Source organism: Mobula birostris, chromosome 5 (genome assembly GCF_030028105.1).
Source record: "Mobula birostris isolate sMobBir1 chromosome 5, sMobBir1.hap1, whole genome shotgun sequence".
In the NCBI taxonomy this organism is placed as follows: domain Eukaryota; kingdom Metazoa; phylum Chordata; class Chondrichthyes; order Myliobatiformes; family Myliobatidae; genus Mobula; species Mobula birostris.
Window position 1 is genome coordinate 56,849,698 of NC_092374.1, and position 25,749 is coordinate 56,875,446.

At 41.0% G+C, this 25,749-nt stretch overlaps 1 protein-coding gene across 5 annotated transcripts in view; it reads right to left on the reverse strand.

Annotated features, from left to right (window-relative positions):
• znf462 (zinc finger protein 462) overlaps positions 1 to 25,749 on the reverse strand; it is a 123,206-nt gene that overhangs the window by 70,299 nt on the left and 27,158 nt on the right. The window contains exon 3 of one of the 5 annotated variants that reach the window (XM_072258044.1): positions 4,009 to 4,116. The exons of the other annotated variants lie outside the window; for them this stretch is intronic. The gene's annotated coding sequence lies outside the window, so the exon portion shown is untranslated. The remainder of the gene's footprint in view (positions 1 to 4,008; positions 4,117 to 25,749) is intronic. 5 annotated transcript variants of the gene reach the window in all.

A 25,749-nucleotide genomic window follows, 5' to 3' on the forward strand; every position in this document is an offset into this window, starting at 1 on the left:
GAGAATAATTGTTTTCACTGGCTGTGACACAGAAAACGAAAAATAAAAGGAGGAAAAGGGACCAGTTGGCCCCAAATGCCTATTTTGCCATTGAGCATAATGACAGTTCCAGCACTTCATTTTCTGTCAACTTCTCCAAAGCCTCAATCTTGTATAGGTATCAAAGGCTGAGAAAGCTCTGAACAGAGTCCTAGATGTCCTCAGACTGTGACTAGCTCTCCAGCTAGAGCAACAGGCCGTTGACATCAGCCCTCTCACATCTTCTCTAAAAATAGTGTGTTTCATATTTCAGTTTCAGAATGTCACAGAGCTTTACAATAAACACCACCACCTGAGCAAAGCAACCATCTACATTAGGCCTAAGAAGCAGCAAATTGGCCTTAGAACTTTTCAAAATGCTCCTTAATAATTAATTTAAGTTATATCATTAACCTACTATGTTGAAACACCAGTGACATTTAAACAATGGGCCAATATCGCTCTTCAAAAAGCAATGCTCTCAGAAGACCCTGGGTAATGAGCTGGATAGTAGGCTGATCTTTAATGGATCAACGCTCCATTAACCTATTTTTGAAGTAAAATCCTTCACTACAAATACAAATGGTTTATACCATCCCTTCCAAAATAAATGTTGAGATTTTCCCTCAACCATTGATGAAACTTTGTTTCAAGTGAAAGAACACTGAGAAATTGAAGGTACACTGGGTCTTGGAAGCCCTTATCCATATTTGGGCCTGGGAATTTGATAAAGTGCCCTCTCTCAAGGTGCAAGGATTTTTTTTGTACAAGTTTCCACAAGCTAATAACATCTCAAAGTAAATGTCCAACCATTTCACACAGAGCGCGCACAACCTGACAAATATGGGAGTGAGATCATCAAGTTAACGGGATGGTCTGGTTATGTGAATACGACACAGAGGAAGCCTGTGGATGGATGGTTGGGAGAGCAGATGGTGGGACTGGTGAGTTGTCCTTCCCCTTCTGAATTTGTAATCTAGGTTCAAGTTCAGTTTATTGTCATATGCACAAGTACAGCAAGATATCAGTACAATCAATACTTACCAATAAACTAATTTATAGATGCAAAGAAAAAACTCACTTGCAGCAGCATTACAAGCATGTAGATTCAAACATATAGAACATAGTGGAGAAAAAGACAGCAGAAAACACAGTCAGAGGCAAGTCAACTTGGTAGTGCAAGTGGACCATAGTCTTCCTTTGCTGAGGTAGAGTTAGGGATGTTCAAGAACCTGATGTTTGTGGGCGAGAGCTTGTTTTGGATAAAGACATAACCTTGTAGAGAAAAAGAAAAAAAAACAGAAACACTCAGTGGGGCAGGCAGCACTTGTAGAAACAGACGTATAGTTAATTCCTCAGATCCAAGGCACTTCATTAGAAATGCTCATCCGAAACGACTCGTTTCATCTGCCTGAAATGCTGAGTTTCCAGCATTTTGTGTTTTAATTTCTGATTTCCAGCACTTAACAGTTATTATCTGATCTGGAACTGGAAGTCGTTAATGATAGTCATTTCCAATGAGATACAAAGAGAAGTTTTATTTTGCAGTCATAGATAGAGTCACGAAGCACAGAAACAAGCTCTTCATGCCAACCGAGACACCCCACCCAATGGTCCCATTACCAATGCAAGGCATATAATCTTCTAAACCTTTTCAATCCATGTACCCATGTCAATGCATTTTAAAAGCTGTTATTGTACATGCCTTACCCACTTCCTCTAGCAGCTAATTCCACATAGACAACAACCACAAGTCCGTAATACCCAACTCAGAGAAAATAACAATGCATTCACCCTAAGTCCACTTCCCAGTCTCCTATACTCTATAAAGTCACAGCCTGTCCAACAGTCTCTCAAGTACTGTCAGCATCCTTATACATCTTTTCTGCTTTCTTTCCAGAAGAATAACAACATCTTTCCTACAGGAAGCACAAAATTTGAAGTGTGGCCTCTCTGGCTTTCTGTATAACCCCATGACCTCACAACTGTTATACACAAATGCCCGAGCTCATGAAGACCAGCATGCCCAGCATGCCAAGAGCCTTCTTCACCACCCTGTCTACCTGTGACTACCATATACTTCTACCTCTGCTGTTCACTGTGAAAGTCCTACCTAGATTTGACTTTCCAAAATGCAACATCTTACATTTATCCAAACTAAACTTCATTTGACATTCCTTGGCCTACTTACTCAACTGATCTAGATTCCCCTGTAATTTCTGATAACCTTCTTCAATTTAGTGTCATCTGTAAATTTACTAACTGAACCTTTCGTATTCTTATCCAAACCATTGATATAGATTACAAACAAGAACGTGCTCAGCAAACCACTGGTCACAGGTCTCCCGTGCGAAAAACAACCCACACCACCCACTGCTTTCTACCATCAAGCCAACTACACATCCAATTAGCCAGCTCTTCCTGGTTCTCAATCTAACCTTCCAGAGCAACCTACCAAGGCCTTACTGAAGTCCATATAAACCATGCCTACCTCCCTGCACTTATCAACCTTTTTAGTTACCTCTTGGAAAAAAAAACTCAATCGAGTTCCTAGAATGTTACTTCCTATGCACAAAACCATGCTGACTACCTCCAATCAACTCTTGTCTTTCCAGATATACATACATCTCTCAGAATCCTTCCTATGACTTACCTATCGCAGGTGTTAGACATACTGTCAATAGTTCCCAGTTTTTTCTTTGCCATCCATCTTCAATAAAGGCACATCATTCGCTGCCCTCCAGTCTCAGCATCTCAACCATGGCTAACAATGGTGCAAAAATCTCAGCTCAGCCAGATCTCCCGCACTTCTCTAGCCTTCCACGGCGTTCTTGGATAAACCTGATTAGGCCCTGGAAATTTGCCTACTTTCATATCAATTAAGACATCCAGCACTTCCTCTACTGTAATTCAGACTAATTCCACAATTGCCCCATTTACTTTTCCCAGTTCTGAAGTCTTCAAGTCTTTCTCCATAGTAAAAACAGAGGAGAAATATTCATTAAGGACCTTTCCGATCTCTTGAGCCTCCACATAAAGGTGTCCCTGTTTGTCTTTGAAGGGCCCTATGCTCTAAGGACATCAAGTAGTAAAAATGAAAACAACACAGGATATAATGTTAATGTTATGGAGAAATTGCAGTGCAGGTAGATAAGGTGCAGTCGACTGGATGATCCAAAGTTCATCTTTTAGCATACAAGACGTCCATTCAAGAGTCTGCGAACAGTGGGATAGAAGCTGTTGTCGAATTTGATGGCATGTGCTCTACAAGCTCAGTCTCATAGCCTTGTAATGTTTGGCAAAGACAAAGGGCTTCAATCAAAAAAGAAGCTTCCTCAACTTCCTCTGTGGTAGAATGAACCCAGAGTTATCAATTAAACAACACAAAAGTGAGTGCAAATGTTTGACTGTACCAGAAAGGACAACCATCCATTTGGAAGAAAATAATGCAACATTCTCATTATCCACATGCGTTTAATCAGAGCAACTGTATGCATCAGCTACTTGGACCTTGCAGAATTACAACAGAAATACCCAGCTTTTTAAACAAGATCATAAACCGATAAAGATGCCTCCTTTTCCCTCTAAATCATGGGAAGGGTGGTGGGGGAGATTGGTAAAATTAAGCAAAGATCTCTGTTTAAAGCTCTATATTTATTTATTTCATGTCTTTTTGTTGGATATTCCTCAAAGAATTTATACGCTGTAGTTATCTACCACTATCCAACTCGATCTCCCATTACCAACGCACTTCCTACCCCCACCCACCAGGCGCACTAAAGTAGGGTCAGGGTGTGAAGAGAGAAGTGGTCCATGCATGACCTGCCTGCAACAACATACCCAGACACGTAATGTCATCTTAAATGTTCTCCTGCTTCTGCTAATCTGCATGTTAAACCATCCACCCCTAGCAGCACAGCAGGGTTTTGCTGAGGGGGAAAAAAAGAACAGCAAATCCTGCAAATTTTCAACCACATTTTCTTTACTTACTGGCGAAATTCAGCTCCATTTCCCTCCATCTTCATTCACACTCCTCCATCTTCTGAATGGTGTTATAACAAGGGAGGTTATAATCCTAGTGCAGTTCAACTGCAGAACCTGTACAATGAACCATTTCACATACATGAGGACCTGCCAATGCTGTGCATATAACAAAGGAAATCTAGACGCACACCTTCAGGGAGCTATGGTTCCTACATCTACAAAATAAATAATAAAAATTGGAGAGCAAAAGAGAGGAGAGAGAGAAAGCTTTCCCAACAGGGATCTGGATCAAATTACAGCACACACAAAAAGGAGAGGCCCCACCCCATTCTTCTTCAAGGCAGGCCAGCACATCATTGAACAAATCTCAAGGCTGTCTTTCTCTCTCTCTCTCTCTCTCTCGCTCGCTCTGTGTGGCTCCTGCTTTTACAGAGAATTAGCAGATCATTCAAGTCCTCTCACCTCCCCACCCACCAGCTCCTGAGCTCTCCTGCTCAAAGGAGATCAGCTTGCAGCAACCATCAGATGTTGTGTGTGAGAGCAGTGAGAGCGAGGAGAGAGAGAGAGAGAGAGAGAGAGAGAGAGACACACACAGTATCTGCTGCCTCGTCAATACAGCTTTAAGACGCACACACACACACAATAAAGCTTCCTAGTCCTCTGAGCTTCAGGAGCAGCCATTTTACCTCCAGACGTTCCATCAGCTCCTAGCAGTTCAAGCCTCCAGCCAGCTTCACAACATGGCCCCACTTATCTCACACACATCTCAAGCAGCTAAGGCACTGTGAAAATAGTGTTTCAAATTCCAAACTAGCTCCTCTTGCCAATACCTTGCAGAGAGAAATGTCAAGCAATGTTCCTGCCTCTGGGGAGGTGGTTTATTTCACGTAACTCCGTCCCCCTCCCCACCTCCAAAAAAATACAACCACCACATTTATTCCTCAAGTATTTGTGTCTCACGTTGTAAAACCATGCATCTCTCAGTCGCCTTGAAAAGCTGCTGTTTACTGAAACGGGTGTATTGAGAGGCAGATGCATGATTGGAGCTGAAGAGCAATTTCTTTTAATACATGGCCATGTGCCTCTGCTTCCCCCCCCCCCCCCCCAAGGTAGCTGTGTCCTGTGTTTCAGTTTTGGTACTAGAAGCCAGAAGAAACAAACATTCCACAATTCCTGCACAACTCTAGCCACCTTCAATGGCTCTTGCAGAAAGAGAGAGGGAGAGGAAAAGAGAGGCCATCTGACACCATTCGTCAAATTCCAAAGTTTAATGACCTCTGTTAATCAGCAGCCAGCTTATAAGTAATCAGCAAAATCTCCCAAGCAGTCAGAAGCACCCTCTAAACAATTGCACATACAAACACACAGATATTCACACACAGTATATACATGAACACACATTAGCATATACTAAAACAGATGCCTATAAAAAGTCATGCACACACATTCTCTTTTGCTAAGTCTTCATTGTTCAGGAGTAGAAGCTTGAAATTCTGTCATCAGTTCTTCTCCACCACAAAAAAGTTATCTGCATTCCTTCCACCCACCTTCCCCTGGTGTGCACACAATGGGTTAAAGCCCAGCACCCAGGCAATGCCTTCAAGAGATCATTCAGAGAAGATAAAAAGTACACTGTTCAAAAAGGATTGTTAATCAGCAAAATATCAAAAAACAATGGGCCAGCTCAGATTCACTTCCAGCTTCTCATCACATTAGCCAGCTTTTTCCTAAGGAATACTTGCCTATTATATTCCCCTTCTTTTGGGAAACACTTTCCCCCTCCCCATCCACTAACGATTGTGCCTTCTTGTTTATCAGTAAAACAATACAGATTCTGTTAATGTACCACTAACCACCATTGGTTAACATACTTCCCCAGCCCTGAGGGACTGGCTGAGAAGGTTCAACAAAAGTCTGCAGTTCGTCAACCAAACATCTTTAACATTATTACTATTGAATTTGGTAGAGTGAAATTCAAATCAAAGCATAGTTAATGTGGTTAGATAATGTTGTTACAAACAAGGGAGTAGTTTGAGAACAAAGGCAAATTTTACTAATAGTTACCAAACCACAACCTCCCCTAACGTAAATATACCAAGACCCCTCAAAGTTGCATTTAAAATTTACACTAATACTTTAAAAATGTTATAACTGCAATCAAGGATGATCATCAAAACACAGGAAAATAACATTTAAAAGAGCAGTCTAGGCTGAGGTAATATCACACAGGATGCTATCACTGTTGATAAATTGGTTTATTATTGTCACGTGTGCCGAGGTATAATGGAAAAACTTTGTTTTGCATGCCATCCATAGAGATATTTTCATCACATCAGTGCACTGAGGTAGTACAAGGGGAAAAGTAATACCAGAATGCAAAATTAGATGTTCAGTTACAGAGAAAGTACAGTAATAAGGTGCAAGGCCAAAAGGAAGTAGATTGTGAGGTCAACAAGTTGAAGTCAAATTTATTGTCATATGCACGGGTGCAATGAAAATTATTTGCAGCATCACTGACAGGTAATCAGCATTCACAGGAAAAACACAAATTAACCAACTTTTGCAAGAAAGAACAACTAGAACAATGTGAAAGTACTGGGAGACTGTTCAATAGTCTTATAACAGCAGGACAGAAGCTGCCCTTGGGCCAAGTAGCATACACTTTCACAGTTGGGTATCTTGTGCCCAATGGCAGACCACGATAGAATGTCCAGGGTGGGTGGAGTTTTTGATTATGTTGGCAGCAAGAAGTACAGACAGAGTCCAAGGAGGGGAGTCTAGCTTCTGTGATGGACTGAGCCATGTCCACAACTCTGCATTTTCTTGCGGTCCTAGACAGGACAATTGCCATAACAAACTGCCATGAATCTAAACAACACACACAAAATGCTGGAGAAACTCAGCAGGCCAGGCAGCATCCATTGAAAAGAAAATTGTTGACGTTTCGGGCCAAAAACCTTCGGCATCGACAATACTCATTTCCATGGATGCTGCCTGGCCTGCTGTGTTCCTCCTGCACTGTGTGTATGTTGCCTGGAATCCCAGCATCTGGACATTTTCTCTTGTCTGTGATGAATCTAAATATCAGGAGCAAGAGGAAAGAATGGGTCCCTTTAGGGAATTGAAAGAGTAAACTGTATGTGAAGCCAGGCACTGTCCGAACTGAATGTTTCTCATCTGGGTATAGAAGACAGAGGCCACGGAGGGGTACGTGGATAATCTGTGGACAGGTCAGTTTTAAAGCGAAGCACGATGTCATGGCAGGCATAAGAGTTGATACAGGTTTCCCCCGCCATCCGAAGGTACAGCGTTCCTATGAAACGGTTCGTAAGCCGAAATGTTGTAAAGCGAAGAAGCAATTACCATTTATATGGGAAAATTTTGTGAGCGCTCGCAGACCCAAAAATAACCTACCAAATCATGCCAAATAACACATAAAACCTAAAACAACAGTAACATATAGGAAAAGCAGGAATAATATGACACAGCCTATATAAAGTAGAAATACTTTTCCACAATCATTATTGCACTGTTCTCTGTAGCGAAAATCTCACGCAAGCGCCGTCGGCAGAAAATCTCACGCAAGTGCTGTTGGCAAAAACACAGCACAAGCGCTCTCCAGTAACCTTTAAGCTATGAAGCTGCCAAATCATACCAAATAACACGTAAAAATACACAGTCGATATAAAGTAGAAATAATGTATGTACAGTGTAGTATCACTTACCGGAATTGGTTCAGCGCCAAGCACACTGATGGTGCGTTAGACTGAGTCATCGCAGGCTGGGGTGGTGTAGCCGCCCCCAAGCTCCAGGCCGCTGAGTGATACATTGCCTCGAAGCATGCAGGGGTGCAGCGGTAGCCAGGAGGCACACAGCACATCTTTAAAAAAAAGCCGAAACAAATATGCTAATTAATTAGGTGCCGCCCAGCACATAATTGTCAGCCCAGATCAGTGCCGATTTCCAATTGCGTCATCTCTGATCTGGGCCGACAATTACGTGTCGGGCGGCACCTAATTAATTAGCATGTTTATTTCGACTTTTTTCTTAAAGATGTGCTGTGTGCCCCCTGGCTACCACTGCATTCTCCGCAAATCGGTATCTGTCCGTGGCCTGCGGGTTGGGGTGGTGGGACACTGGGGTGTCATCTCATCATTGTCTATTTCCATTAGGGCAGGCAGGTCATCTTCTATCTCTGCCCGCCTTGACGTCGAAGGTCGAGGTTCGTCGTCTGCTGTGGTTGATGTGGAAGGCTTGCTTGAATGCTGAGCCTCGCGCATTTTTCTATCACACAGTTCTTTGTAAGGACTCAAATCATCTTGCAAATATCCCCTAAACCTACATACCCTTTCAAAATTAAAGTTGTACTTTATTATTGCAGCGAAAATCTCACGCAGTTGCTTCACGTTCAGTTCACTATTGCATTCGGTTTCGATTGTTATCCTTTTTTCTTCCAATTGCATCAGCTCTTCATCTATCAGATCTTGGTCATGGGATGCCAAAACCTCTTCAACATCATCTTCGTCAACTTCCACAAGCCAAACTCACTTTGTCCTTGCTTCGTTCACCATGATCAAAATGCTTAATTATGTCTAGTTTTACGCTAAGTGTAACACCCTTACGAGCTTTTTAGGCTTTTCCGATACCATAGAACTCATCTTGCAAACGGCTGCTCACAGGCATATGGTTAAGCAGACGAGAATGCAGTTCCAAATCCGGGGACAGCCACTGCTCGGGGCACGCGCTGCCTTTTATCGCGCACTGATTTTTTTTCGTAACAGTGAAAACACCTTCTGAAAGCGAAAACAGGGTGCTAATGTAGGTCTTTCGTAACAGTGAGGTTTCGTAAAGCGAACGTTCTAAAAGCGAGGGACACCTGTAAATCCCTAGGGCTGGGTGAGATCCAGCCAAGGATGCTAAGGGTAACAAGTAGATTTTTGCATCTCTGTTGGCTACAGACCACAGACTGCACACCAGTAAACTGGAGGGTAGCTGATGTTATTATGTTGTTTATGAGGAATAGCAGTGATAAGCCGTGCAACTACACGTGGGTCAGCCTTTCATCAACGTTTCGCGAAATTATTGGAGAAAATCCTAAGAGATGGGATTCATATTTATTTGGAAAGGCAAGGTGTAATCAAGGATACAATATGGCTTTCTGCAGGGGAAATCCTGCCTCTAATTCAAATGAGGTTTTTTTTGAGGAAGTATCCATGAAGGCAGGGTGGTAGACATTGTCCATAAGGACTTTAGTAAGGTGTTTGAAAATGTCCTGCTTGGTAGATTGGTCCAGAAGGTGTTAAGTCATATGAGATCAAAAGCAAGTTGGCTAAATAGATCCAAAACTGACCTGGTGATAGGAGGCAGACGGGTGTGGTAGCAGGATACTTTTCTGTTTGCAACTCTGTGAACAGTGCTGAACTGTGGGGATTAATGTTGGAACCTGTGATGTTCATGAAAGTGCCTTGTACAAGTATTCAACCCCTAACCCTTTGTTTATATATTTTGATCAACTTAATTGAAAAATTTTATTTGTGTATCACATGTTCCTTCTCCTCCCACCCCCACACACACAGCCCCACCCCCAAAACAGGGAAGATTGTAAAGCACGAAAAACTAAAAAATTAAAAACTGAATTGTCAGCAGTTCAAAAATATTCATCCCCTTTTACTCAATAGTTAGTTGAAACACCTCTCGCAGTTATTACAGCCAGTAGTTTTTTTTTGAATAAGTCTCTATTAGCTTTGCGCAACATGGAGCAAGATTTGCCCATTCCCCCTTGCAAAATTTCTCAAGCTGTGCCAGGTTAGTTGGGGAGCAGTAGACTGACTGGGCCACTCAAGGACATCAATTTCTTCATTTGAAGCAACTCCATGGTTGCTCTGGCAGTGTGCTTTGAGTAGTTGTCCTGCTGAAAGACAAACTTCCTCCCTAGTTTAAGTTTTCTGGCAGAGACTAGCAGTTTTTTTTTAAATCCAGGAGCTCTCTGTATTTAGCAGCATTCATCTTCCCATCAACCCTGACCAGATTTCCAGTCACTTCTGCTGAAAAGCATCCCAGAGCATGAGACTACCTCCCACCATACTTTACAGTAGGGATGGTGTTAACTGGCTGATGTGAAGTATTAGATTTATGCTACACGCATTAGAAACATAGAAAACCTACAGCACAATACAGGCCCTTTGGCCCACAAAACTGTTGAACATGTCCTTACCTTAGAAATTACCTAGGGTTACCCATAGCCCTCTATTTTTCTGAGCTCCATGTACCTGTCCAGGAGTCCGTTAAAAGACCCTATCGTATCCACCTCCACCACTGTCACCGGCAGCCCATTCCACGCACTCACCACTCTGCGCAAAAAAACTTAACCCTGACATCTCCTCTGTACCTACTTCCAAGCACCTTAAAACTGTGCCCTCTCGTGCTAGCCATTTCAGCCCTGGAAAAAAGCCTCTGACTATCCACACAATCAATGCTTCTCATCATCTTATGCACCTCTATCAGGTCACCTCTCATCCTCCATCACTCCAAGGAAAAAAGGCCGAGTTCACTCAATCTATTCTCATTAAGGCATGCTCCCCAATCCAGGCAACATCCTTGTAAATCTCCTCTGCCTCGACAAAGCCTGAAACGTCGACTGCACCTCTTCCTAGAGATGCCGCCTGGCCTGCTGCGTTCACCAGCAACTTTGATGTGTGTTGCTTGAATTTCCAGCATCTGCAGAATTCCTCGTGTTTCAGATTTATGCTTCTCTATTATCATTTCCCTGACTTGTCTTGAATGCTCTTTTGTCTTCGTTTAGGTTTGGTCTGCTGAAAATCTACCATACTGTCAGAACTTACAGAGAGAGGGGACATTCATTCTTATGAATTCATTGAAAACTGGTGATCCTTGAATCTTCTACATCAACAAACTGGATGAGTGGGTAAGGTATTATACAGTATGGCACCTGAGGAAATTTAGCATGGCAATGAGAAAGGGGATAAATACTTTTTCCGCCTCACAGTTTTGGTTTTTAATTTTTAGTAAATTGTTGACAGATTTTTGGAATTTTTCTTTAGATTTCACATGATGCAGAGTGTTTTTGTAAATTAGCTCAAAAAACCTTACGTCAATACATTTTAAATTTAGAAAATGAGACAGTAAAACGTGAAAATAGTTGTGGGGGCTGAATACTGTATTTATCAGCCAGTTGAATATGAATGCAGAAGATACTGTAAGTTTCCAGAGAATACTAAATTCATGGTGATGTAGAAAGGTTAAGGATACAGGTCAGATGGAAAATTGGGCAAAGTACTGGCAAATGAAATTTACTCTCAACAAGTGCAAGGCAATGTAATTTTGGGAAGTCAAATGAAGGTAGGTCATATACAGTAAGTGGTAGGGCATTAAGGTAGGTTGATAGGATTCAAGTGCACAGTTTCCTGAATGTGGAAACACAGGTAGATAGGATGGAGAAGACAACACATAGCATATTTAGCTTAATAAACAGGATATACATTGCAACAGTAAATCAATCAGACAGCACTTGTGGAGCATCGTGTGCAGTTCAGGTCACCACACGAAAGACGAGATGTGGTTGCACCGAAGAGAGTGTAGAGGAAACTCTGAAGGATGTTGCCTAGATTAGAGAACTAATTATGGGGAGAAATTGGATAGGCTGGGATTGTTTGCCCTGGAGCCAAGGACCTTGAGTGGAAAGTATCTTTGTTCACATTGACTGGCTAAAGCTGGAATGTGCTTTCAGAGAAGTGGTGGTTTGAGATGCAATTATTACATCTAAAGGACATCTAGACACTCAGCGAGGAAAAGGATACAGACCAAGATGCAGTCAAAAGATGGGTGAAGATTGGCATGGACATATGGGCTGAAGAGCCCATTTCTGTAATGTGTAACTATGACTTTTTGATTCTATTTTGAAGTCCAGCAATAATACACGGTTAATCAGAAGAGCCAACTAGTCTCTGCCTCACCAGATGCATCAGAAACAAAGGAATACATCATTCCTTTCTTGTTCTAACACATATACTGCAATGGGAACAGATCCAGGCCCGCAAGTTGTTCTGCCATTCAGACCTCGGCTGATCTCTAAACTTACTCTAAGAGCCTGCCTCTGGTCCAAAACACTCAATATCCCTGGTTAACAGAGTTTAAAAAAAAAATCAGTATCTGATTTGCATCCATTTACAGAAGAGTTTTCCAAATTTCTACCAGGCTCTGTGTGGAAGGCTTTTCCAACTTCACTCCTGAAAAGCCCAGTGCCGAAATTGAGACTCTGCCTCCCATTTTTATGCCCAGCAGAAATTGTTTCCCACTTCTCCAAAGTGTACTCCTAAATCAGAAGCACTGATCCTTAATCCAGGGAATGCAACCCTAGTTTGTAAAATCTTTCCTGCAACCAAATCTTTGGAATACAACTAGCCAACGAGAATAACTAACAAATCAAAGCCATTTTTTTCCCCCTTAAAACTTGTTTACAAATATTCTAGTCAGAAAATACTAGGTTTTGTTAAATGAAAATTGGAACAGGAGATCCAGATCTTACTTCAAGGGATGAAGGAGTGTGGAAAGAGAGTGGGGAAAGTGGTATTGCGGCCAAGGTTCGAACAGCCATCATTCTAATGAATGGCAGTGCAGGATCAAGGGACCAATTACCTTCTCCTATTTTATTATGTTCTTATGACCTGCAGCATAGACTTATGCAACATAGTCTCAACTTGTACTAGCACATGGGTTCCCAACCTGGGGTTCTCAGATAATGGTAGGGGTCCATGGCATAAAAAAAAGGTTGGGAACTCTTGTACTAAAGGCAAATGCTCAAGTGGTGAACCAAACATGTTAACAAACCAAAGCAGAAAATACTGGCAGGTCAGGTAGCATCTGCACAGAGAGAAACAATCCATGCCTGGCCTCAGATTTGTTTTGATGAAGAGCTGCAGATTTCAAACATTGACAGTTTCTCTTTCTGCAGTTGCTGTGTGACCGGCTCAGATTTTTCCACTTTTTTACCCCCCAGTGTCATATGTACATGCACATTATGGACAGATGCAAAGAAAAAACTGACTTGCAGTAGCATCACAGGCATATAGCATCATATAAGAAGCATACACAAAAACAAACATGAATTACATCAAATTTTTGTTACAAGTAATAACACAATTATAACAAGAAAAGTCCATTTTAGTTTGATTGTTTCAGATTATCTGCAGTCTTTTTGATTTTCATGGAAACAAACCACCTTGTCCCAGCACTTATTTAATTGTAAAAGTCAACGTTTAAAAAAAAAGAAACTGCATAACACACTAATTAATAACCTTTTGAGGCTTTGTTTTGTCTTAGACCAGAATTTGAAAAGCTTTGAACAATTGGGATAGGGCTCACCATCTGGCAGAAGATAGATATGTATTATTACGCGCCCAAGGGGAATAGTCTTCTCTGTTCTTAGTCTTTGGGTCTCAGCGAAAAAAAAAACAATGTCACAAAGTCTATCCAAGCTCCAAAATCTCCCCTTGTTTCTTGATGTCTGACAGCTATTCAGCCTAGAGGGCAGCAGAACACATCCACTGAATCAAGTACATCGATAATGCTTGACCCATATTGCCTTTAAAAATGATATATGTGCCACATATGACACTGTAAATGTGTGAAGCTCAGACACTTAAACAACACACATTTCTCACAAACCACTCAAATCCTCAAACAGTTGAAGGAGAAAACCACCAGTAAAAAACTATGAAACCTCAATATTCAGTAAATAGTGCAATGACACAACGTTTTCAGTCAGGATATTTTCAGTTCTGGGCCAGAGGCAGCTCTTGTCTAAATCCTTGCCACTGAGCCCATATCCCCCATAACACATGGAGCCAAACCAGCTTTGCCAGGATGTGATTCAAAGTCCTTTAACAAAATGTCCTTCAGATCTGCCACCAGCATTCACAAATCACAATTTTCTGCAGCATTAACAGTCCCAATCAACATTAAGGATTTTATTTCCTCTTCCAACCGGTATCACTTCACAACTGGCTTTGTTAGCTCCCAACTGTGGTCTCCCTTGCCACAACTCAATGGGCGCACAAAAGACATGGCAGATTTAAACTTTCAACCACACAATCAGGGCACACTTGCCTAGACCAGAAAGTGCAGTAACCTGTTTATGCATGCTTATATTTAACTCACACATATGCACCCAGAATTCTAAACAACTTTCACTTTTCAAGCCAGAATTTAAATTTGACTGGTTTTGGAGGGAGATTTTAAACATGCATATTAGGGACATCAGTGCGTACAAACATTGTTTCCATGAAAATGATTACTGGCATGGAAATATGGCCCCACAAATCACCTTTGTCTCCAAATCAAATTGAGTTAAATGTGGTTCCACAGAATTGTATAAAATGGCTAGGACAGACCATTGGACCCAAGTGATCCATGTCAATGTTTATGCTCCATAGGACCTCCTGCCATTCCACTTCACCTTGTATGTTTATTCAGGTTCCCCTTAAATACATCTCTGCCACTTATCCCAACCACTCCCTGTGGGAGCAAGCTCCACACATATCACACTAATGAAGTTTGTCCTTAATTTCTTTACTGCAGTTATTACTATTTATGGCCCTTTTCCCTTCCTCAATGCCTAGACACTCTGTACATATCATTTCCACATTTAAACTCTTTCATTCTCATCAATGCAAAATCAAAGGACTTCCTACTCTTGGAATCACCATCCTCCCCCCACACCTCCCGCCTCAATATCTTGTCTTTTATCTATTTTAATCTTGTTTCAGTTTCTTCTATCATGTTTTATTTTGGCCTGTCTTTCTCAACAAATATCTTTACCATGCTAAAAGTCTTTCTCTCCAGTGTTTGGGGAAATCAAGAACTAGGGGGCATGAGTTTAAGGTAAAGGGGAGAGATTTAAAACAAAGGGCAACCTTTTCACCCTTATGGCAGTCAGCATATGGAGTAAGCTGCCAGAGGAATTGGTTGAGGCAGCTTGTACATTAATAACTTTTAAAAGGTGCTTGGACAGGTGGAGAAGAAAGGTTTAGAGGGATATAGGCAACAAGCGGGCAAATAGAACTAGCTTAGATGGGAATCTCGGTCCGCATGGTGCTCTATAACTCCATGGCTCTAACTCAAATGCAGGATCACCCAACATTGGCTAATTCATAAGACACAATCAGTCTTTTCATTTCCCTGCTATGCAGCCCTCCACTTCTCTGGAAAGTCCTCCAATCCTGCATGAGATCTTTGCACTGTTCCAAAAATAATCCTGAGCATCCCTGAGTGTAATTGCCTCACGAATTACAGCAATGCCTTCCTGTACAAAGATCCCATGTTTTGAATTTCCTTCCAAAATCTCTCCATTACTTTGCTCCTTTTTTCTCCTTTAAAATTCTTCTTTAGGTCCAACTCCTTGAGTAACCCCTTGATCACTTATCTCTGAGTGTGTCTTTACCAAATTCAGTCTGGTTAAAACTCCTGTGAGATAATGGATATTATCGATCAAGCCTGGAAACGTTTGTTAACAGCTGCCCAGGTAACCCACCCAGAGAGATAACTCTTACAAAATGCTGGAGGAACTCAGCAGGCCAGGCAGCATCTATGGAAAGGAATAAACCAGTCAACGTTTTGGGCTGAGACTCTTCATCAAGACAGGGGAAAAAAGATGAGATCAGAGTAAGAAAGTAAGGGGAGAAGACATCATGCACGATGCCTTGATATTATGCACGGGTCCTGATACCCAGGCAGACAATCACCGAAGAGTATTGATAGTGGCTGGGGAGGGGGTTGGGAGTCTCCTGTCTTGTAAAGAGACTGCCCAGAAGGTGGCAATAGCAAACCACTTCAAACCAATTAACAAGAATCATGTCCTTGGGAAGGCCATGTTTGCCCACATTATATGGCATGGCACAGAACGAATGAACCATGAGATAACTCCTCATTACATCACAACACCTAAAGTGATTGTCAATTGCCTTATATTAGACTGGTGGTATATAGTCAGCACCATTCTACACTCTAAATTTGCCTCCCAAAAGTATAAATTTTGGCATTAAAGTACATAAACAATAATTAAAATGTAAAAAATGATGGGGTTTGATAAGGTAGATGGATGCTCCCACTTAAAAGGAAGTCCAGAATCCTCAAGACAAACATTCACTAAACCTCTTTTTAGTGGAACCTTTTCAAGCAACTGTGAAGAACTGAACTATTTGAACATAGCTACAGATGCAATTCAATTTCTTTTAAAAAGTGCATAGGCCAGAAAATACTTTTTAAAATTAATTAGCAAAATGACACTAGAAACCCATATCATGACAATCAGACCAGTTGTATGGGAACGACCAAATAACAATTTGACACAACCATGATTTCCCCATGCATTTCCAATATACACATTAAGTGTAAACTCTGGAAATTAACAGAGTCCTTAACAGCTGAGATCCTAATTTGCACAATGGAATCTTACGGGAGTAATTTTATACTGCATATAAGCACCTGTTTTAATACACAGTCAACCTTGTCCAAAGTCCAGTGATTAGAGATTTTTTTTCTCTCTAGATCACTTTCTCGTTGTTACAACCCTGGATTCACATCTCCAATTTGTCAATACTTGCAATGCCCTTCTCAAGAGTGGGAAATTTATCCAGCAAATAGACATCAAACAAGGTATGTAGGATGGAGTTCCAACTGGTGATACTGCTCTGTGGCAAAAAAAAACCCTGACACTCAAGGACTTCAATGTTTCCCCAGATTAAAATAGTCCCATAAATCCATTTGAGAATTCAGGAAAACGTCTTTTTCCCCTGGTGCTGGGAATGTGGAACTTGATCCCACAGGAAAACTGCTCAGGTGAAAATCAGCAGGTGTGTAGACACAAGGACAGTACGGAAGGACATGGTGAAACAGTGAGACAAGGGTGGGTAGAAGGTTTGTATGAAAACCTGTATTCAATAAGTAGGGCTGAATGGCTTATTTCTGTGCTATTCATTAATGAAGACATTTCTATTTTGGTCCAAAAAAAGGCTGTTATTCAGTGTCATCATGTTTACAATGAAAGGGACAAGTATGAATAAAGTTGATATTTTTATTTACATTTCTAGTGGAGGTTATCCAGAGAAAATACACTCATACCGGGATTTCCCATAAAGACCTACCCAACTATGTTATGTTAAAAGGTCTGGGACATTGAGAATCATCACAAGTATGATTGAGGTGTTTAGGATAATTAAGGTAAAAACTTCAAAAAAGGAATTACTGAGAAGTTCAAGACATAGGGGCATTCTTCGTATATAACAGTGTGCTTGATCAAGCATGAGGGTCAGGAAGAACTTCAGAAAGAAAAGTGAAAATGTGGAACCCTTCCCCCCCCCAAATACCAAGAGATCTGATTAAACATTCCAGATCAGAATCACAATCAAGTTTATTATTAATGATGTATGTTATGTAATTGCTTGTTTTGAGGTTTCTGACTTTCAGAAGAGACACAATTAGAATAATTTCATATACACATCAGTCATAATCTAACTAAGCTGTGGATAAACTGAAGGGGTTGAATAACCTTCTGCAACTTCATGCTCCTAAGTCATAAAAGTGTTGCAGAAGGATAAAATACTGAAATCTATGCAAACAAATGAGCACATGACAAATAAACAGGAGATAATACACATATTGTTCTGAAGAACCCCATAATTTGCTATGTTGATAAGTCTGTAGTCTATTTTTAGTTGGAATAACACTAATAAAATCATGGATACAATTGCCACTTGTATTCTTAGGCCTGGGAAGGGAATAACCGGCCAGGATTCTTGTTCCTGATCACTGGTCAGCAAACCTTAGGCAAAGCACACATCAGGAGATTAGAAGGAACAGTAATGGGCTTGGCTAAAGGGGGGAAAAAAAAGTCAGCAAATGTAGTTGAATATCCTGTAATCAAGCAGCTAGAGGGTGAACAAAGCTCAATTAACCACATATTTACCAGGATTGAGAGGATGTGGAAATTTTGGAAAGGACTGAACAGGTGAGATAGGGTTTCTCTCTTTGAAAAGGAGATCTGCTGTAGAAATTGGACCCTGTGCTACCTCTAGGCAATCCAATTTCACTGAAAAGTAATTCATTATGAACTTCCCAAATTACAACGCAAGTTCCAGAATTCTGCATCAATGGATAAAGGGCCCCATACAATATCCAACAGCAGGCAGTGCCGACCTGCAGACCCATTTCCACAGTATACAATGGCACATCTGTGACAAGTGCAGCACAAGGGTCACTCATACAACTACAGGTCTGCTCTGCATGACTGAAAGTAGGACTGTATTGAACAAGTCCAACTCTGAGAACTTGACTTGGTTACATCCCTTTTAAGGTAGGTACCTGCCTGCTTCTCCTTCACCTCAGGCCTTGTGTACTACTAGATTTTCCACCAGTAAACTAACAGATGCTCACTGGCTTGTCTCCAAGCAACAGGCCTTTAGGGACAGATGACTGTTAAGAGGTCTTCCAAAATTTTAGAAAAAGGTGATGCGGCAGATGTGAGGAAGCCATTTCCACTTCTGCAGATGACTGCAACTAGGGGTGATCAGTGTATGATTAAAAAATAAGAAATCAGATAGAAATTCAGAAGAATTCCAGAGAGTGGCCGATGTAAACTGCAGAAATGTGCTCAGAGGGAAACGGGATTAAAACAGATCACAGTAATTGGGTAAGAAATGAAGAGACATGGAAGTAGGAGAAAATAGATTCTTGTGGGAGTCTGGTTTAGTTAATAAAGAACAGTCAGTATGTAGGAGCAGCAAGTAATTAGAAAAGTTGACAAGCGTATATCTTCCCATGATGTTGTGAGAATGTTATTGTTTATTGTGAGGGCAACTGAATACAAAGTAGGGCAGTTATGCTTCAGTAATTTAGCCCACTGGCAGGATTGTATTTGGTTAACTGTGTCTGCTCGCGGTCTCATTTATGTTAAGATGCAAATGTGCTAGAAGCAGCACAGGGAGCTTTGTTTACTAAACACATTGCGAGAATAGGCAGGTTGCCATAACAGGAAGGACTGGACAGGCTAGGCATGCACACTCTGGAGTTTAGAAGAGCAAGAGTGGTCTTAACAAGATGGATCTGCAGAGGACGCTTCTTCTCATAGCAAAATTTGGAACTATGGGTCAATGTTTAAAAATATGGGTTACCCATTTTAAGATAGGGGTGCAATGAACCTTTTTCCCTCAGTAAGGATGCAAGCGCTTTTAATTTTCTTCCACAAAAGGATGGTAGAAAGAGAGCCTTTAATTATTCTTAAGGCAGAGGTGCATTAATTCTTTATAAGGGGTTGAAATGTTACTGCGGCAAGTGGGAATGGGGAGTTGAAATTACAATCAGATCTTCCAAAATCTTATAGAATGAGAGAGCTTGAGAAAGCCTCTGGTCTCTATGGCTCCACTCGAAACATATTGAGGCACATGTCCTGGCTTCCCAGTTCTGACAGAGAATGTTGCTAAATCTACCATGGAAGGAGAAACATGTGAAACAGCACAGTAATCATCTGGCACACCCACAGACAGCAAACTATCCAATTGTTTCAATTAAGCAAATGCATGGGAAATGGACCTAGTGCACAAACAAAGCCTGCTATTACCAGCACATTAGTGTTAAAAGAATTGCACACCTAATTCAGAATAACTTCATTTGATTTCATAGAATTCTGAATAGCAGTTCCTCAGTAGTTATCATAACACATAGATTGAAGCAGGAGGAAGAGGCCATTTGGCCCCTTGTACTGGTTTTAACCATTATGATTTATTTTATCATTCACCTCAGAAACACCTTACTGCACTAATCCCATACCCCTTGTTCCCTCTATATCAATTTCCTCCTTGAATAACTGAGTTCCCACAGACCTCTGATAGAGGATTCCAAAAATTCTCTTACCATCTAGAAATTTCTCAACTCAGTCTTGAATGGTTGATTCTTCAGCTTGAAACTGTGATCTGTACTTCCAAATGCGACAGTCAAGGTAAAGTGCGTCTCTGAAACCACCGTTAGACTCTAAAGAATTTGCTCCTCTAACTTAAAATGCAAGATTAGATAAATGTTACAATGCTTGTACTAGGATCAAAATCTATATGCAAACTGAGTCCCAGTGCCAAGGGTGTACAGTTAGGTTTAATTAATGTTTCAGGATAGGAACACTTCATCTCAAAGACTGTTCTTAATGCCACAGAGCATTTCTGTTTTAATTGACTTCATTTTCCAACTCTTCAGTTCAGAGCAGCGATTCAAACAAGTACTACAGGAAGCATATGGCAACGGAACTAGGTCAACCATTAACCAAGCAGGAGGAAGTCCAACAGCATACACCCTAAACAAGGATTTTAATCTCCTCCGTCCATGACCTTCACCAAAGTCATGCAGCATTCTACAACAAAGGCAGGCTGAAATCCTCTTGAACTGTACACACAGAGGCTCTCTGAAGCACAAGCATCCAAAGTAGCTCAGCACATGGAATCGTGCACACAATCCACACAACCAGAGAACACAACTGCCTTTAGAAATGGAAATTTCAATGACAAGCCTGGTCACCTTAGGAAGAAGACAACCATAAGAACAGGTTTTGTGACTTTTAAAAAAATATATGAGGTTTATACATGACTGGTTTACTTTAACTCAACTAACATCTGACCAGAATTAGAGATCACAAACACGAGAAAATCTGCAGATGCTGGCACTCCAAAGCAACACACACACAATGCTGGAGGAACTCAGCAGGCCAGGCAGTGCCTTTCAAAAAAAGTAAACAGTTGACGTTTCAGGCCAAGACCCTTCATCAGGACTTCCACAGCTAGAGATGTTCGATTCAGCAAAAAAAATTTCTCCACATCTCCATGATTTGATTTTCCCCTTCAACTCACCAAGGTTTCAAAACTTCTGCTTGAATTTTTAATCGCTCCACCACAGGTGGTTGTGCCTTTAGCAACCTGGGCCCTTAAGTTCAAATTCCCTTCCAGAGCCCCTCAACTTTTACAAAAAAAATTTTAACTTTGCGTCGTATTACCTGGTAAATGCTGATATCAAATTCTGTTTGGGTAATCAAACTGCGAAGCATCTTTGTAATATTCTTACAATAAAATGTCCACTCAGTTGCTACCCCTTTTTTTATATAGGTAAACCTGTATACCTGCCCGTCAACGCAAATAACTAATCAGCCAATTGTGGCAGCATCTCAATGCACAAAAGCTTGCAGACATGGTAAAGAGGTTCAGCTGATGCTCGGACCAAACATCAGAATGGGGAAGAAATATGATGTCAGTAACTTTGATCGTGGAATGATTGCTGGTACCAGGCGGGGTGGTTTAAATATCTCAGAAACTGATTTCATGGGAGTCTCAAGCACAATCATCTCTAAGGTTCACAAAGAATGGCGTGAAACACATCAAACTTTTGGTGACTGAAAATGGGTGAAAAATGCCTTGTTAATGAGAGGTCAAAGGAGGATGCCCAGACTGGTTCAAGTTGACAGGGAGATGACAGTAACACAAATATAGTGGTGTGCAGAAGAGCATCTCTGAATGCACAACACAGCAAACCTACAGGTGGATGAGCTACAGGAGCACAGGACCACAAACACAGGTACATAATTCAACCTCCTGTACTTAATAAAGTGTCTAGAGTCTATAAAACATTGTAAATTGCTATTATTTTATCAGTATGCAGAAGGCAAGTTGCAAATATTCCTACCACCTTAAATGAGAGAGATTTAAGAGGCAATTACAAACCAGTTAAATTACCCTTCCTGTTATGAAATGATTACAAAAGACTAAACTTTGAAGCAAAGGCTTTCCACAGTGAAAACCCATTGAGTTCTTCTGTGCAATTAATCCCTAAGAGAACAGGATACAAGTGACCATGCCTCATCCCTCTCCATACCTCCCCACGTCTCCAGTCCCCACAACACAGTTAAAATGCAGAAACAAACAGACTACCAGAGGAACTCAAGAGGATCCAGCAGCATCTGTGAGAGGAAAGTAAGCACTTATGTTTCAGGTAGAAACCCTGCATCAGGACTACCCAAAATGTCAATGGTTGCCTCCCCCCCCCCCCCCCCACAGATAATGATTCAGCCGCTGAGCTCCCCCAGCAGAACATTTGTTGTCTCTGGTTAGAACGCAGCATCCTTCTTAAAAGTAAAGTGATGTCAATCAGGAATCATCACAAAAATGTGCATGGGAACAAAAGATTAGATAATGGTAGCACTTAGGTCAAAGAAAATTATTTCATCTTCCATTTGGAAAATTTGAAAGGGAGCTCTGGAATCATGGGAAGAGTAGGAGACCATTTCATCCAAAGGATTTGTGCCAGCCCAGAAACCAACATTTTACTAGTTGCTCTCATAGCTTATTCTCTGCTTACAAAGATTATGCACCTACACTACCAAGTCCTTCTGCTCCTGTACAACTGCTACACTGTGCTGGTTTTAAATGCTTCTTCCTCAAGGTTCTAGTTCAGTGAGATGGGCTTGGAGACTCTGCAAGCTCATTTTTTTTTGATCTTGACACAATTTACAATTTGATTCATATTCATTTTAGTAACAAACTGATCACTGTGCCAAGTCTGAACTCAACTTTATTTAATTCCTGGCATAACTACTAACGCAACAACTCTATTGAAGGATTTTCAATTATGTGATCAACCAAAACTATCACACAACAACCCGAGTTTCTATGGCGACTTGGTGTAGGAAAACATCCCAAGCAGCATCTCAGGAACGTTAACAAGTTGGTCACCAAGGCACAATGAGGACACAAGCAAACAACTGGATCAAAGGGAGGTTTTCAGCGAGTTGTAGGGGATGAGAGAATGCTGTAACTTAGGTCCAAGGCAAATGAAAGATCGTGGAGAGATTACATTTCGAGATAATCAAGATGTAAGCATTGGAGTGGAGAAACTTTGGAGGATTATGAAACTGGAGAAGGTTGCAAAGAGGAAAGGCAACCTCATGGAGGGACCTTAAAATAAATGAACTAACGTCTGGCCAGGTGCCTGTTTAGTTCAGCAAAAAAAAAAGAGTGCAGTGAATAGGTCTTGGTGTAGGCAAGAGTGCTTTAGAAAAACTCAGGTTTCAGGATTTTGGAGGCCAGAAATCATAAAGCTCGAAATAAAGGCTGGGTTTGCAATGAGAAACAAAGTCAAATGAAAAGCCCTGAAGTCAATGCCAACAGAAAGATGCAAATCAGCTTTGAGTATATAGCAGCATGATGTAAGCAATACCAAATGAAAGATAGCAATACCAGAGACCGGGGGTACAGTAAAGCTGACTACAATTCACTTCATGTGTCTAAGAATTCCTCCAGCACAAGATCTTCCCAACCGACTCACCGTTTCTTAAAAGAAAACAGAGATTACGGGATGTTAATTTAATTGAAGTGGGCATCAATGTGGAGCATGAAAAGAATTAGCACCTTCTGGCTTCCTGCAAAGTTGGTGTTAACCACATTAGGAGGCCTGGTATTTACGTGGCTTTTATAGTCATTTTCTGTAAATATACAATTGTATAAGAAAGACATTCCTTAAATCAGGCAAGATGACGTGAAGTATCTAAGGATGCACTTAGAGAATAATAATAGGACTGGACATATTCAACAGGGATTTATGAAAGGAAAATCATATTTGACAAATCCATTAGATTGCTTTTGAGGTTGTAGCTAGTAGGATTGATCAGGGAGATCCAGTAGGTGTTTTGACAGGCTATTGCACAAGTTAAAGAACATAGGGAAATGCGGCAATATAAATATATGTACACAGTGTTTCAAAATGTACATCAATAGTTCAGCTGGTGCGAATAGTCATGTCTACTGATAATACACAGCTGGATTACAACATGGGTGATGAAGTGGATGCAGACAAGCATCGGGGGGGGGGGGGATATAGGTAGGCTAGGTGAAAGGGTAAGAACATAGCAGATGGAACATAATGTGGAAAAACATGAGGTCATCCAGCCTGATAGAAAAGTAGAAAAGCACTCTTTAAATGGCAGAATGTTCAAAAACTGTTGGTCTGAGTACACAGATGATAAAACTTTAAACACGCTAGTATGAAGAAAGCAAATAGTAAGTTTGTCTTTATTGGAGCAAGATTTGAGTAGGGCTAAGCACATCTTACTACAATTAAATAGGGCCCTGGTGAGACCATACCTGGAATACTGTATACTGGTCTGGTATCCCTAAGGCACAATATACCGGTGAGAGAGGAAGTGCAGTTAAAGTTCACTAGATTGATCCCTGGGTTGAGTTATTTATCTTTTAAGGAGATGTTAAGCAGATGGCTCCATAATCCAGAGTTTAAAAAAGCAAAAGACAATCCCATTAAAATATACGCTTTTCGTTCGGACTTAAGAGGGAAAATGCAGGAATAATCTATTCCCTGGCTGGGATGATTAAAAGCACACATAATTTTCCACAGGAAAAGGGGCCAGCCATTCAGGGCTGAGAAAAGAAGACATTTCTTCATCCAAAGGGTGGAGAATCTTTGGATTTCTCCATCTAATAAATCAGTCACTGAGAATAGTTTGCTTCTATTTCTTACACTTTATCTGTACTTTGATTACCAATGGCTTATTACACTTGTACACACCTTCTTCTTAGGAAGTCCACTGTGTACAGGTTTCCATGTCGGCTTTGTGACGATGGGTGGCTGACATGGTCAATGTGGCAACTACAGATGGAGCAGGTAGCAGCTGAGGAGGTGGGCAGATGAATAATTTATGAAATGGTGCACTCTCTACACTGCTTACAGGAGGTTTCTATGCGTTCTCAGCACAAGGCCTCAAGGTTCTCAATACCATCTGGAATTACCCATTTCGCAATGCATGGGTCAGAGGTTCCTGGAAGCCAGAGAGAATGTTGAACTTTTAGGAGGCTTGAAGCAGATCCTTGAATCTTTACTTCTGGTAACCTCTTTCCATGACAGAGCTTTGGAGTCGACTTTCAGGCAGCTGAACAAGATTACCTGCCCTAAATAATTCACTATACATATGCTAAAATGCCAAGTCACTAAGTACAAACAAACATAAGAAGTGGAAGCCAAACTGAACATCTCTTCCGGTCTACCTCAATGGTATGACTGACCCAACCCCTCTAGTCCACCATCCTGATCAATTCCCATAACCTGCAGTTACTTGAAGGCCAAAAATCTATTGATCTATTATCTAACATCTGAGCACCCAGTGTTCTCTGGGGAAAATTCCAATTATTAATAACTGTTAATTTATTTTAATCTCAGTACTAAAAGAGCCGTTCGTTATGTTGTAACTATTCCGTAAGCTATAGATTCATTTGGGCTGAGAATCTGTCAATCATTCCCAGAACCTCAATTTCTCTTAGTGAGATCATCCCTCATCCTTGTAAATTCCAATAAGAATGAATGATCTTAATTTCCCTCTGGGTAAGTTACTCATCCCAGAAAGATAATATGGTTTAACTATACTATTCTAACTTCAAGTTTATCCTTCCTTAGGTAAAGACAACAAAAAATTTCACACAAACTCCAAATGAAGCATCAAGTGCAGCTAAAGGATCTCAACCTTTCACTAATTGGCCTTTTCCCTCCACAGATGCTGCCTGACCCACTGAGTTTCTCCAGCATCTCGTTTGTTGTTTGAGACCTCACCGAAGTCCTGTCCAGTTGTAACATGACCTCCTTGCATTAGGTACCTTGCCCACTCGAAGAGCATGCAGTGATGGGCTTGCGCGTGGGTCT